The sequence below is a fragment of the Rhinatrema bivittatum genome, chromosome 1 (assembly GCF_901001135.1).
Source record: "Rhinatrema bivittatum chromosome 1, aRhiBiv1.1, whole genome shotgun sequence".
Taxonomy (NCBI): Eukaryota; Metazoa; Chordata; class Amphibia; order Gymnophiona; family Rhinatrematidae; genus Rhinatrema; species Rhinatrema bivittatum.
Window position 1 is genome coordinate 336,581,736 of NC_042615.1, and position 15,447 is coordinate 336,597,182.

Consider the following 15,447-nt stretch of genomic DNA (forward strand, 5'->3'; position numbering starts at 1 on the left):
GAAAGAGGGAGCTATTTTAGATCTTATTCTTAGTGGAGTGCAGGATTTGGTGACAGAGGTAACGGGGGTGGGGCCGCTTGGAAATAATGATCACATCATGATCAAATTTGAATTAATGACTGGAAGGGGGACAGTAAGTAAATCCATGGTTCTAGCACTAAACTTTGAAAAGGGAAACATTGATAAAATGAGAAAAATAGTTAGAAAAAAACTGAAAGGTGCAGCTACAAAGATTGAGTGTACTAGAGGCCTGGACATTGTTTAAAAAAACAACAAAAAAACACCATCTTAGAAGCACAGTCCAGATATATTCCACACATTAAGAAAGGTGGAAGGAAGGCCAAATATTTGCCATTATGGTTAAAAGGTGAGGTGAAAGAGGCTATTTTAGATAGATTTTCCTTCCAAAATTGGAAGAAGGATCCATCTGAAAAAAATAGGAAAAAGCAGAATCACTGGCAACTTAAATAAAAAAAAACAAACCAAACATTAATATTTATTTATTTATTTATTTATTTATTTTTATATACTACGTTCGATCTGAGATATCACATCAGTTTTAAATAAGACAGGCTAAGAGAATTTGAAAATAAATTGGCTGTAGAGGCAAAAATTTATAATAAAAACTTTAAAAAATATATATGAAGCAGGGAGATTGCGAGGGAGTCAGTTGGACCATTAGATGATTGAAAGGTTAAAAGGGCACTTAGGGAAGATAAGGATATCGCGGAAAGACTAAATGAATTCTTTGCTTCAGTGTTTACTGAGGAGGATGTTGGGGAGGTACCCATTCTGGAGTCTGTTTTCAAGGCTGACTATTCAGATGAACTGAACCAAATCACTGTGAACCTGGAAGATGTAGTAGGCCAGATTGACAAACTGAAGAGTAACAAATCACCTTGACTAGATGATATACATCCCAGGATTCTGAAAAGAACTCAGATATGAAATTTCAGACCTATTATAAGTAATTTGTAAAATCATCATTAAAAACATCCATTGTTCCTGAAGACTGTAAAGTGGCCAGTGTAACTCCAATATATAAAAAGGGCTCCAGAGGTGATCCATAAAATTATAGACCAGAGAACCTGACTTCAGTTCCACGAAAAATCATGGAAACTTTTATAAAGAACAAAATCACAAAACATATAGATAAACATGATTTAATGGGTCACAGCCAGCATGGATTTACCCAAGGGAAGTCTTGCCTCACAAATCTGCTACATTTTTTTTGAAGGGATGAATCTGTAGATGTGGTTGTATTTGGATTTTCAGAAGGCATTGACAGAGTCACCGCATGAGAAACTTCTAAGAAACTCAAAAGTCATGAGATAGGAGGAGATGTTTGCAAACTGGTTAAGACAGAAACAGTAGGATTAAATGGCTGTTTTCACAGAGGAAAAAGATAAACAATGGAGTGAATCAGGGATCTGTACTTGGATCAGTGCTTTTTAATATATTATAAATGATCTGGAAAGAGGTACGAAAAGCGAGGTGATCAAATTTGCAGATGACACAAATATTCAGAGTAGTTAATTCACAAGTGGATTGTGATAAATTTCAGGAAGACCTTGCAAGACTGGAAGATTGGGGATCCACATGCAGGTGAAATATGTGGACAAGTGTAAGGTGATGCATATAGTGAAAGATAACTCATGCTCTAGCTACCTCCAATTTAGGAGTTACCGCCCAGGAAAATGATCTTGGCGTCAAAATTGATATTACATAGAACACTGAGCCGACGATTTCAATGACGGTCAAAAAAGCAAACAGTGTTAGGAATTATTAGAAAGAGAATGGCAAATAACATAGGATGACATAATACCTCTGTATTGCTCAGTGGTTATAGACCATACCTTGAATACTGTGTGCAAATCTGGTTGCTGCATCCCAAAAAATAGATAGTTGCACAGGAGAAAGTACAGATAAGGGCAACCAAAATGATAAAACGCATAGAATGGCTTCTCCTATGAGGAAAGGCTAAAGAAGTTAGGGATGTTCAACTTGGAGAAGAGATGACTGATTGGGGTTAATATAGAGGTCTGTAAAATCATGAAAGGACTTGAATGAGTAAATGTGAAACAGTTATTTACTCTTTTGGATAATACAAGGATTAGGGGGCACTCTGAATTTAGCAACTGGCATATTTAAAACAAATCTGAGAAAATTCTTTCACTCAACTGTACAATTAAGCTCTGGAATTCATTGCCAGAGGATGCGGTTAAGGCAGCTTGTGTAGCTGGGTTTAAAAAAGGTTTGGATAAGTTCCTGGAGGAGACGTCCATAAACTGCTATTAATAGGAAATAACCACTGCTTGTTGCCAGCATTAGTAGCATGGGATCTATTTAATGTTTGGGTACTTGCCAGGGAATTGTGACTTGGATTAGCCACCATGGAGAAGAGGATACTGGGCTTTGATGGACCCTTTGTATGTAAGTATGGCGTATCTTATGTTCTTATGTAAGTTTCCCTATTCCTCCTAAGGGCATTCATGTTCTTCTTTTTCTATGGGCAGCTTTCCTTTTCATGTTCATTTCCTGCATAGGAGAAATGATCTAAACCCTTATTACAGGGTGTTGTACCAGTTCCTTCATAACCCCCATTTTCTTTTGACTTGAGGGTTATCCTTGCTTAGGAGACTTTCCTATGTCCATATGAATTTTAGTCTCTACTGCCAGCTGTTTCACTACGTTGATGTCCTTTGCTTCACTGCACTTATAGTGACAGTCCCTGGCCAAATGACTTCTCCTTTCACAGTTAAAGCAAGCGGAAGAGGCTGTAGCCGGGGAATAGAACCCAAGTTGTCTGCTGCTGGAGGCTATTGCTTGGGTTTTACTCTCTCATTGCTGTGCTTACTTTCAATGTGGAATATCAGAATTGAATTTCTTCTTATAATTATTAGAATAGGAAATTAAACACGCTGTTTGCTCAGCTCTGTCTGCTGCATGCTAAAGTGACTGTAACTACTATTAATCTGTCTGAGTTATAACATATATAAACTAGAGAGAGAAACTGCAGTACTAAGTCCAGTTTTTTTTTTTCTTTTCAAAAGTTCTCCCTCCCTCCCCCATGAGTGGCAAGCAAGAGTTACAGTAAAGGGGGGGGGGGGGGGGGAGGAGCAGTGTTTCTCAAAAGAAAAGAACTGCACCCAAGGAGTTAATCCTTCAGTCAATAGGAACTTAAAGATAGCATTGTTTAACAATTGATAACATCGACCACAGACAATTGCTTGGCAAGGATTTGCTGATTCCTTGCAGACAGATTCTATTTTTCTCCTATAGGGAAAATTGCAATAAGAATCTGTGCGCTGGCAATTCAAGCAATTGCTTTAAACTTAAATCTCAGAGAAATTGAGTCATTTTAAATGTGAGCCAAATTAATTTTATAAAAAGTGAACATTTCACAGGAAAGTCACACAGCAATTGTTCAAATTTCAGTACAGTTTTAACATAAGGCTGTGCATACACTTTGTGGGGGAAAATACTCTCAAAGTATGCAGATTTTCTGTAACTGAATTCAAAGACTAATAGAAACCATTTTTTTTCCAAATTTGTACTGTTTGTTGAGAGAAACCATTTTTTTTCATAGTGATATTTTCTTTGCTTGTAACGCAGGAGTCTAATTAAATCCTTTTTCATATTGATATTTTCTTTGCTTGTAACGCAGGAGTCTAATTAAATCCTTTTTTTCATATTGATATTTTCTTTGCTTGTAACGCAGGAGTGCAGCTGCTTGGCCCAAGGTCTTACACGCTGATTTCTTTGAAGACCTGGGGGCATAGCCACTGCTCATGGCATTCCGGGCTGCACTCAACTCTATTGCTGCCACACCCAGCTCTTTAATCCCTTTTGTAATAGGAGAGGTTTGAATCCCTTTCAATAATTCCTCTCTTGTGAGATTTCCATGTTCTAGGTGAAATCCCATGCTGACCGCGGCAAATAAATTGTTACGGGAGCAGGGGTTTGAGATGGTAATTTACCTGGACAAATTGGTGAGCAGAATTAATGACTGTCTCAGGCAATGGCAAATGAGGGTATAGGGAGTGGTTGGTGGGGGAAGGGGGTTGCAGGCAAGATGGAGGAAGGCTAGTTTTTCTGACCTCAGTGTTTTCAGTTTCCTGGGGCCTTTTCTCTGAGATGGACGCAGAGGAAGCCACAGGAGCCATGTGAGTGTGTGTTCCCAGATGTTCTATTTCATTTTCTGTCCCCCTTTGTTCATGGTTCTTTTCTGTGATGGGGAAGGCTTGAAGTCCTTCTAATTCTTCTTCTGTAAAGTTTTCTTTCTGCTGAAATTCAATGCTAATCACCCCACCCAGGCCAGGTTGTGGCTCTATTGTTCTCAAGGGTTGCTTTTCTAAAGAGGTGTGAATGGGGGTGTGGGTATGGAGAGCTGATACAAAGAATTTGCTGTCTCTGAGGAAGACTGAGCATAAGATGGGGGAAGGGTATTCTGATTGAGCCTGCCTGCTTCTAAAAGCACATGGTTTGAAACTGCTGTCTTTAAACTTTTTTTTTCTATGTGTTCGATGGCCTCTGTACATTTTTGCCAGATTAATCTTTGCTTTATGGGAGCTCTGGGAGCCGTATGAAGACAATTGCCGATTGAAATCCATTCCTGGGTATTTAGAGTTTTTAGAGTTCCAGCCTCCATGGAATACCAAGGGCAACGGCAAGCTATTTCACTTATTAATTTTTCTAAGTCCCCCAGGCTGACTTGCGCTATTTTTCTTCTGGTGATGAAATAATGATTATTGATGATTTGCTGCAGCTCTCTGGCATGTAGCCTCTGCTGTACAGTCAAATCACTGCCCATGCTTACGAGTGTGGGGCACAAACTTGCTGAGAAATACTTTAAAGATACTAAAAAATACCTTAAAAATACTTACGATTGCAAATCTGTTGAACGGTAGGTACCTAGGCTATGACCAGCTGAAATAAGCATGGAGTATCACGGTCGGGGTTCACCAGATGTAGAGTATGGAGGCAAAGAACACACTTGATGCAGCTTTCATCGCAGGCAGGAAGAGAAGGCAAAAAGGGCTGAGCCCTCACGAGGCTCTTCCTTTTATTGTACATTCATACAAAGGCAGATGATGTATCATTACATGATTGGCTACTTTCCCATAGCAACAGACGAGTCCCTACACTATTGGTTTTGGCTCGGGGGTGTGCACGGATCATATCATTGGCTGCTGAATTCTATACCTCCTGACTTTGTCCTGCCTCTGACTAGGGAACACCCAGCCCTACTTTCAGGCTATCAGGATTAATTATAAGCCAGAGAAATACATGAAGTCAGGTATCCTTTCCTAGGCAGAGAGGCTTAAGCACAAGTGATGCTTTTATTCAGGCAAAGGTCAGGGAGAAGGGAAGTTAGTGTTTAAACCCTGATGAAATGGCTTGCTGGCAAGCGCATATTTCCCACAGTGGAGCCTGTGTGGGCTGTCTTTTAAGCCTTGGCATCATGTCTGGCATCAACTGAGCTTCGTAAAAGGCATCTACCACTTCTAATGTTTCCAAAGTGAGTCCTGGTGCCAACAGACCCAGTTTCACATAGGCCGGTTGAGCTCATCTAGGAACTGGATGCATCTGATTGGCTGTCTCAAGGCAGGTTTTTGACTCTGGCTGCAGCCCTTTAAATCCAGCACCTTTCAGTTGATGGAACAGGCTTGGAGGACTTTCCCCAGGTTGTAGAATGCTCCTTCAGAACTGTTGCCTATAGGTTTCTGAAGTATACCCCGCTGTTTTCAGAATAGTGGTCTTCACTTCTGCATAGGTGGCCCTTCCCTCTGGATTGGCTGCTTGAAAGGTTGCTTGGTATTTGCCTGTGACACATCTCCGGATCCTCCCCGCCTTCATCTTAAATAGGATGAGAGGTGGTGGATTCCCCTGGATTGGCATAGCTTGTGTCTGGGTGAGTTGTTAACAGCCCTTGAATGGCTTTTTGGAGCTGCTGCTGCTGCTGCAGCTGGTCTTCCACCAGCATTTGTATCACCCACTCCATGTAGTCTATTGTACTCTAGTAACCTGGGTTTTCCTAAAAGCTTTGTCCAGAACACCCAACAAACAAAATTTGCCTCTTGGCTCTAACTTAGCGAACATCAAACCCTGTCTCCAGGCCTACCGTAAACTAACTCCAGCTGCCAGTGCAGCAAAACCTGAGATAGAGAGAAAAAAAAGTCCTCCTTTTTGTCCTCTGTTGGTGTGGTTTCTCTGCATGTGTAAGGCTTAATGCAGAAATCCCCAAACTGACACCATTTATGGCACTGTGAGCAGTTTGAGTAACCAGGGCACAGATTCAGGCTGGACTCTGGTAGAAATCTTTGTATAATCTCTGTTTGTAATTATGTTTATTGATTTCTCAATTAAAAATTACAGAGCAATTAATTCATAATCAAACCACAATCATTTATGGTCTAACAGAATAACAATTTCATTTATATATTCAGTCTGATTTATGATATAATCAATGTTATCTATTCTAATCATCAACTACAGGAAACCAGAGGCTTAGTAACTAAAGGGAGAAATATCAAGAAAAACTCTTATAAACAGATTTCTGCATAATCTCTGTTAGGACAAAAATAAACCAAAAAACAGTTCTGTATTCTCTGCAGTTTCGTAACAAAAAATAAATTGTATCATAGTTTAGTAGTGTTCTTTCTCTAGGCTTCCTTCTCTCCTTTGGGCCTCCTGGTTGGCTAGATATACCCCTTCCCATTGGCCTCCGCCAGACCAGGTTTCCCCTGTTATCTGAGGCTCGAGATAGACCAGGCCAGATATCTGGATCGGTCCTTTAAGGTAGTCTGAGGCTTTCTTGTGTATACCCCTTCACACTATGATATGTAAATAAATGTGGTCATTGAAGGAGAAGTAGGATGAATTTAATTCTGTAATAGTTACTGGTGTGTATTGTGGCTCAGGATAGTTATGTTTAGAAATTTTAAATAAAGGGCATCTGTTTTAGCTGAGTAACATATGGAGTTACTGATTTGTAGTAGCAAGATAATGGCCAAAATAATTTTAAGGAAGAAAACTGAAAATGAGTTTAGGACATATAGAAGGGTTGTTTTTTTTTAAAAGAATTTCCTTTCCTCCATCCTGATATAAAGTTAGATACAGATTTTAGTTGTGAGGAAAGGAAACCGTATTAAGTTGTGAGGTGTGGATAATGTCATTTCTATCAATATAGCCAAAATTAGACCAGTTAGATTTTGTGAGTGTGAGGTAATCTGCAATTGTCTTGCTAATATAGTTGCCTGCAGAGTCTCAGGGGAATTACAGAAGAATAGCTAAGCATTTCAGTAGTGTTAGCTAAACCATATTTAATTGTTGCAGGGTGAGTGCCTTTGCTTGCTTTGCGTACTTCTTGAAAGATTTGCACAGTATATAGAATATTTTGAACATGGTATCTTACCAGTGCGAAAAAGGTTTGTAGGAGCCTGATTCTGTTGGAGATGGATAGTAAGTAGGAAAAGGTTTAGGTGACTGGATGCTTGTATGACTAAATTTCATTTCTGGTGACTTCTCGGTAAGGCCCATGATGATAGGAAGGTATTCTGGTGTGGGCCCTGCCAGTCTGTCACAGGTAATGATATGATTAATGGCACTGGGAGGCGGCTTTAGAGGAGAGAGAAGCTGGGAGGGAGAGGAGGAAAAAGCTTGAGAATTAGAATAGATTGGTGGAAAGAAGAAGGGAAAGGCAGATGCTGGGAGAAAGAAGTAAAGGAAAGCAATCCCTACAAAAAAATAAACTAAAAGAAGAAAATTAAATTACAGCTGAGCAGATTTTCTCCTTGAACAAGCATGGCAAGTATTGGTCACACAAGTGGGTGACATCTGATGGAGCTGAGATGAAAAAGTACACTCAGCTCAGAAAGACCAAGAAGGTCTTTCTGAGCATGTGCGGGCATTTCCTCCAGCTGCCATTGTGTAAGCCTCCTCAGTATTTTTTTCCACTAGTACAAAAGAATGTGTTTTTCTTTTCTCTCTGAAACTAATATTGCCAAACTAGTCTGAAATTAATTGCCAAATTAGTGAAAGTTCTAACTAATCTTAAACTGATTTTAAATGTCCTCCCTTATACCCTGAAATCTAATTGTGGTTCTGGCTTAATTTATAAAACCAACCTTTGAACCATTTGTCTAAAGCAGAACTAAAGTTCCTTTCTTAGAAAGTTTTTAGTTTTAAATAGCTGTTACATCTTTCTAGAGAATGCTAGCTACAAGCTTAGTATCATACTCTCCCTGTACTCGGGTTTTCTATAACAGAGCAGTTTTCAAAACTCATCCTAAATGCCTACCAAAAGTTCTCTCAATTTAATTTAAATCAATCCATTGTCTTGCTAATATCTTTTCCCAAGACTACATGCCAAGTAAGGGCAAACAGGCTCTTCATACATTGGACTGGACTGCAGAAGAGTTTTATTGTTCTGTTTGCAAAAACATACTCCTACACAAAGTCTTCATAATTTTTTGTTACCTTCATCCCAGTCTCTCAGGATTCTTCGGTTACAAAAAATACTTATCTTGGATACCTGATTGCATCTCTTATTGCTATGATCAGTTGGTCAGCAGTCTGTCTAAAACTAAAGTTATGATTTAGCAGAGACCGAGAAGGACCAACACTCCCTTCTTTACTGTTTGAGAATACTGAGATCCTGTAGTTGCGCATAAAAAGTCTGGGAGTCCTACTTAACAAGGAGATGATGATACAAGACCAAATGAAAGCAATGATTAAATTCGGCTATTTTAAGCTGCGCTAGTTACGCCCTTTAAAAACATTGTTGGGCTATTGCGAATTTTGATTAGTTGTCAGTGTTGATTCTCCCTACCTTGGATTACTGTAATTCTCTGTTTATTGGTATACCAGTGTCCGTGCTCTGTGTCCTGCAGCTGTTACAGAACTCAGCATCCCACCTAATTTCAGGCCTGGATAAGCAAGCTCATGTTACTCATTTGCATTAGCTTCGCTGGCTACCTGTGGGCTGGTGGATCCAATTTAAAGTTGTCCTCTTGGTTCATAAAATGCTAGGCTCAGACGTGTTACTTTGGATGAACTCTGTTATATATTTATAACCCTTCTCAATCTCTGAGGTCATCCCAAAGGGGCTTACTAAATGTCCCTTCTGATCATTCTGCATGTTCTGAGACACGTGGGAGGATTATGGGAATCTATATGGGGTTTCCCTATTTTTTTTTTCTTTTCTCCATATTAAGAAAGGATTTTGCTTCTTTTAACAATAACTCTCCGGAGATGGATTTACTTTTGATATATTTGAAGCGGCTTCTCTCTCATTTCTCTCTTCCATAGAGATAAATGTATGATTCGATTCCTACTGTTGGCTACCTTCAGACTGCAGATTTTTCAGAAGCACCAAAGTTTGAATAAAGAAAAGTTCCAGCTACTACTGATTTCAGTCTCCAATTTTTGCTGCACTTCTGGAGATTGTTCTAGTTCGGTTCCCTGGATAGTCCTGGATCTTGATCAGGCTTTCTTCCTTGTGGTTTGGGTATTGCATAGTCCCTGCTGGCTTTCAGGTGCTTGTTCTAGGAGTCTTGGGCTTCCCCTGCAGTCTGCCTCACTGTTTCTTCCTAGCCAGCTGTAACCTATAAGAGAGAGGACCTGCCCAGTGAGTCAGGAAGTTTCTTTTTTAAGGTGGCCTGGTCTACTTACTGGTGGTGGGGTGTTTTTGGGTTTTTTTTTTTTTTTTTTTTTTAAAGGTGAGGGTGCCTTCCATTCCCTGATGTCTCTTACATATCCTTCCTTTCAGTACCACCTTTCATCAGGGAACTTTTGCCTCTCTGGAGTTCAGGTCTGAAGTCTCTTGAGTGCCCTCTCACTGAACTAAATTATAGGACCTTTTTGACCCATCTCTTTAGCAGGTTGACATGGAAGAACTGTAACCTCTTCTCATTGGGTCTAGAAATCTGATAATTTACAGGTCCTACCTTTGCTATAATTTCAAAAGGTCCTTGCCACTTTTCAAGTATTTCCCACAAATACCCAATTATCTTTGGAGTGCTTTTTACACTGTTTTGATATAAGCTTTAAATGTTTAAAATACACTATTACTGAGATAATTTGTAAAACAATGTGTAATGCAATGTATTATATGTAGTATGAGTGAGTGAATTTGTCAAATATGTATGTTTTATATTGTATTATGGTAAATATACAAGAAAACATTTTAACAAATGGTTTGATATAAAGTTGGATACAAATAAATTTTATTAATACTCATATATACAGGTATGTGATAAGTTGTTCGTAAAATGCAGTAGTGCCAACAGGAGCCTTCCCCTCAGTTCAATGGGGATGAGGAAAGGAAAATCTCTGGTTCCCACAGACTTGCTCCAGCTGTAATAGTGCTACAATATCAGGCTAGTTTCCATGGGTTTGTAACTCAGTTGGGGACAAGTTTTTGCCATGTGGCCCCCACTTAATCCCACTGGTAATTCTGGATGGATTTGGCTCTAGAGAGACTCAGATTCAAAAGCACTCTAAATCATTGCATAGGAGTGTCCAAGACCTTGAAGAAATTGTTCCAACAGTACCTCCCCTTTGCCACTTCAATACCGGAATATCCTTCTGGCTGAAGCTATTTCCATGCTTTGGCTTAGAAGTGGTAGAAGTAACTTCGGGGACTCTCTTCAGCTCACAGGAAGTCTTCTCTGAAGTGCTGCTGATATTGTTCCATGGTACAGCCCTTTCATTCGAGAATGGCTCTCTTTTTTTATTTTCTTGTAACTGGCAGTGCCCTTGGGTTGGCAGCCTGATACTGCTTGGGTGCTTCTGATCAGGTTACCAAGATAAATGGCCCAAGTCCCTTTAAGCCACCCTGCTGCCCGATTTAAAAAATAAATAAATAAATGAAAAGAAAGGATTCTCTCCTGGAACAAATTTCAGGAGGGCCAGGGTTAAGGTAGCCAGCCAGGCTGGGGACTGTATTTATTGCCTGAACAATCTGAATGAGAGAGGCTTGCTGCTTTTTCAGTTTTTTGGGGTTTTGTTTTTTTTTTTTTTGGCACTGTTTGGTGTTGGGACCATTGACTTTGGACTACAGAGTACAACTGCTATTGGCTCTCTGTTAGGGCTTGTAGCAACCGCTTGAGTTTCTCCAACAAGGGAGGTTTTTTCTTAAGCAAATACCACTTTTACCACCACTTGTGGGGAAACCATGCCCAGTTTCCCCTATTTCTTTCTCTTCCCCACACCAAGATAGGCTTTTGCTTCTTTTAACAATAACTTTTCTGAGGCAGCCTTCACTTTGCTATATTTATTAAAGTGGCCTCTCTCTCTCTTGTTTTCTCTTTGATTCAGTTCCTACTGTTGGCTGCCTTCAGACTGCAGCTTTTTCAGAAGTGCCAAAGTTGAATAAAGAAAAAAAACTCAGCTGTTGTCTTATTTCAGTCTGCAGCTTTCTCATAAGCACAAAAGTTTTGAATAAAGGAAAAATTCCAGCTGCTGACTGACTTCACTTGCAGTTTTTCTTACCCCTCTGAAGATTGCTTTGGCCCTAGTTCCCTGGGTAGGCATCCTGGATCTTGACCAGACTTTTTTTTTTCCTTGTGGTTGGGTGTTGCACGATCCCTGCTGGCTGGCTTCCTGGTACCTACTTCAGGAATCCTGGGCTTCTCTTCTTCCCCTGCAGTCCACCGCCCTGTTTCTTCCCGACCTATTTTAACATGCAAGAGAGAGTGAGTCAGCAAGTTTTTGTTTTTAAATTGGCCTGATCTACTTCCTGATGGTTTTTTTTGTTTTTTTTTAAATTGAGGGTGCCTTTCCTGCCCCTTTGTCCCTTTCAAGGGCCTTTCCCATAGCAAGCCCCACTGTGTGGAATTCATTGCTGGTAGCATTACCACTGATTGCATGAACAAAGATATTCAAGAAAATGCTTAATACCTTTTTGGTTAGCTTTTCCTGATCTAGTCTGAGAACTTAAGATCATGGCAATCGAGGCTTTTTGTTTTATTATGTCTAGCTGTTTTGTGTGATTGCTTTATTTGTTTTATGTTAACCTGCTTATGTCTATTTTACCTGTGTGCCACCTAGAGCTGTAGTCATAGATGGCCTATAAATGGTTTTACATTAATAGATAAATAACTAAAGGCCCATGAAGTCAGGGCTACAGCAGCTTCCTTAGCAGATCCTCACTGTGCCTCTATAGAAGATGTATGCCAAGCCGCCACTTAGTCTTCCATCCATACCTTTTACTGTTCTTTAGTACCTAGAAAATGCAGTTTTGGACAAACAAGTCTAAAGAGCTTATTTAACTGATCCCTCAGTTCTTCCCTCGAGCCTCTGGCATAGTAAAGGTTGCATATTCCTCTGAAAAATAAAAGCATAACTTTCATGCAACCCTCAGTTTGGGAGTCGCCACTTGTGTGACTTAATTTTATCCTGCTTGTCCACAGAGAAAGCAAAATTGCTCACCTGTAACAGGTGTTCTCTATAGTTAAGGCAAATTGGCCACACAATTCCAATCTCTTCTACTTTTAAAGTTGAAGGTTAGTTTGCCACTGAGCCTGAGGAAATTCAGACAGAGGTGACTGCGCAGGAAGGTCCATGCATGCTCAGAAAGATCACCTTGGTTTTTCTGAGCTCTGAGAAAGCTATTTGCCTCTGCGCTGTCAGATGATGTCATCCACTTGTATGGCTGATTTGTCCAGCTGTTTATGCAGACTTGGTGCAAACCTTCAGTCATGCATTCCTCTCCCTCAACTTACCTATGGGAAGCTGCTCCAGCACAGTGCTCCTTCCTACCAGCAGCAGTGGTTCCAGCACAGTGCTCCCTTCTTTGGTGTCGGCTCTGGCACACCACCCCTCTGGGCCTCGCACTGGCTGGATTTTGCTGCCCCCCCCCCCCCCCCCCATTTTGCTGCTCCTAGGCAACTGCCAAAACATTCAAGAGGCTTTTTAACAAGCCTTTTATAAAGAGACTGGAGAATAGAAAATACACTGGAATAAACAGAAGAGCACCGGCACACAGCACTATTCTCATAAATGTGCATTACAATATTTTAACAAATTGAGTACACAATAAATGTAATTTTTTTTAACCTGTAAAAGTACCTTCTAGGTACACCTGGCCAGAACCTATATCACTAAACATTTGTACGTATTTTTATGATTTAATGTAACCGAAACTTAATGGCACCTGTTAGAATGTACTATAGTACGCTTACTCCAAACTTACTTATCTGCCTACATGTAAACCGTTGCGATGGTATATAACTTAGCGACGGTACAGAAAAGACTTTAAATAAATAAATAAATAAAACTGCCTAATGGAAGCACCAGCCCTGGGTTTATGGAGAACACCTGTCACAGGTGAGCAACTTAGCTTTATCCAAAGATCTATTAATTGGAAATTCTCATCTGGAAAAAAGCATAGTCCCTGGACCCTGTGTTGTGTAGCAGTCGGAATGGCCTCTGAAGGCCTTGCATTCTGTTGTGCTGACGGCCTAAAAGGCCTTGCATTCTTTACATCGGGGGTGCTTAGTGTGCTCTTGGGCCTCTGCCCGACCCCAGACAGATCCAGGAATGAACCGGGGGTTGGTGACGTGTCCCAGGATGGCAGATACACGGTCTTACCCTCTGCCGAGCCTGCAAGCTCCCAGCGCCAACAATAAGATGATCTTGATAAGAGAACGGTCCTCTGCCCGTTCCGAGCCCTTTCGGACCTGCCGCTTGGATCGGCATGGAGCTGCAGGCCGGCCTGAGGATGAGGGCAGACTGAGGCCTTGACACGAAGACATGACACCAAGGTTGATGCGACGGCATCACAGACGAGGGTTGAAGCGAAGACATGACACCAAGGCTGTGGAAGACATGACACCAAGGCTGATGCAATGGCATCAGAGATGAAACAAGGAACTTGACGAAGTCCAACAAGACGAGAAGCTGGGCAGGTAGACATTGGCACTGTCTCTCAGGCGCCCTACCTACTCAGTCCACCTTCAAGGGTGGACCCAATGGGCTGGTCGCGGACCACCCTGTCCCACTGCGCGCCCTACACAGCCCGAGGAGGCTGGTCACGGACCACGGAGAGCGGGACAAGCACAGGAGAGGATCCAGTCAAAGTGGGACTCCGAAGCCGATGTCATCCGAAGCCATAAAGGCTGGCAGGACAAGATGGTTCAGGAGCACAGGACACCAGTCCACTGCCGGCATCTCCCATGACGGCGACCCGTCACCCGGAGATCCACGGCCGGCAGAACAGAAGGCTCCGGAGCAAGAACGAACACCAAGGAGGCTGGAACACCAGGAAGCGAAACACCAGGAGATGAGACACTAGGACACCTGGATGGGGACCTCAAGTAACTAAGACTTGTCATGACACAGACGAGACGAGGAGCCCCCGAAGAAGAGGAAGACCTGTCGGAGCGCTGGTAGGCAGGAGCCTCCAGGGCTGAAGAACTCAGATGCAAGTCCACGAGGAAAAGCAGCAACAGCCCTTTTATAGGGCTAGCACAGGAAATGATCACTAAGTGGGGCCCAGGGCATATCTGGCTGTGAGCCCTTTAAATGTAGAAGAGAGGTGCGGCCGCACGCCTAGAGGAAGCAGGAAGCAACAGGACTGTGCAGGACCATGGACAGCGATCCTGCACCGACGTCGATGACGCAGGACTGGGCCTGGAGGCAGGCCCCGAAGACTGCAGCGACTCCAGCCGCTGCAGGAGGCCCCAGGGGCGGCTCCAGCCGCCAATCTAGGCCGGGGCTTGCGGCCTCCTGCGCCGGGGATCCTGAGGACATCGGCGGCGGCTCCGTGCTGCGAGATGGGAGGCAGAAGTCCACAGCTTCGGCCGCGGTGAAGAGCAGGGCTGGATGGGCGGCCTCCGGCCGCGAAGGTAACAGAGTTCACGGCTCCAGCCGCACGGGAAGGCCCAACTTCGGTGGCGTCCGGCCGCGTCTGGTTCAGAAGGCAGCAACGTGGGGGGAAGGTGAGTGCCTGCTCGCGGGGATTAGCTCCGTGGGCAGTGTTCATAACACCCTGATCCATTATCCAAAAAAAATTCTATTAGTTAAAAGTATTTTAACAGAAAACTCCCATTATCTTAAATGGCCTTAGGCCCAACCATTCAGCATAAAAGGTGCTGTACTTCTAATTAAAAAAAAAAAATGTTCCTGGCTCCTAGAAAAGTTTTGACTGATGCCTAACTTTTCTAAATATTTTCCCACTTCTGTGTGGAACTGTTAATGGCACTTGCCCAGAAAGCATCATCAAGATTGCGTACAAATGCAATATTTAACACAGCTGGATCATTTTAGTAGAAAAATTGGAGAATGTCATTTCTGAGGTACAGTACATCTGTGATTGCTCAGGAAATAGTTTGATTTGTCATTAGATGAACTTTGTACTCAAGTCTTTTTTTTTTTTTTTTTTGGGTTTGCTTAGTAGATGGAGACAAACATACCCGCTAAAAGCAATCTGCTTGTGTAGAT

At 41.9% G+C, this 15,447-nt stretch overlaps 1 protein-coding gene across 1 annotated transcript in view; it reads left to right on the forward strand.

The window, feature by feature from the left end:
• Nucleotides 1-15,447, forward strand: part of SLC4A4 (solute carrier family 4 member 4) — a 782,778-nt gene that overhangs the window by 198,803 nt on the left and 568,528 nt on the right. The gene's annotated exons all lie outside the window — the stretch shown is intronic.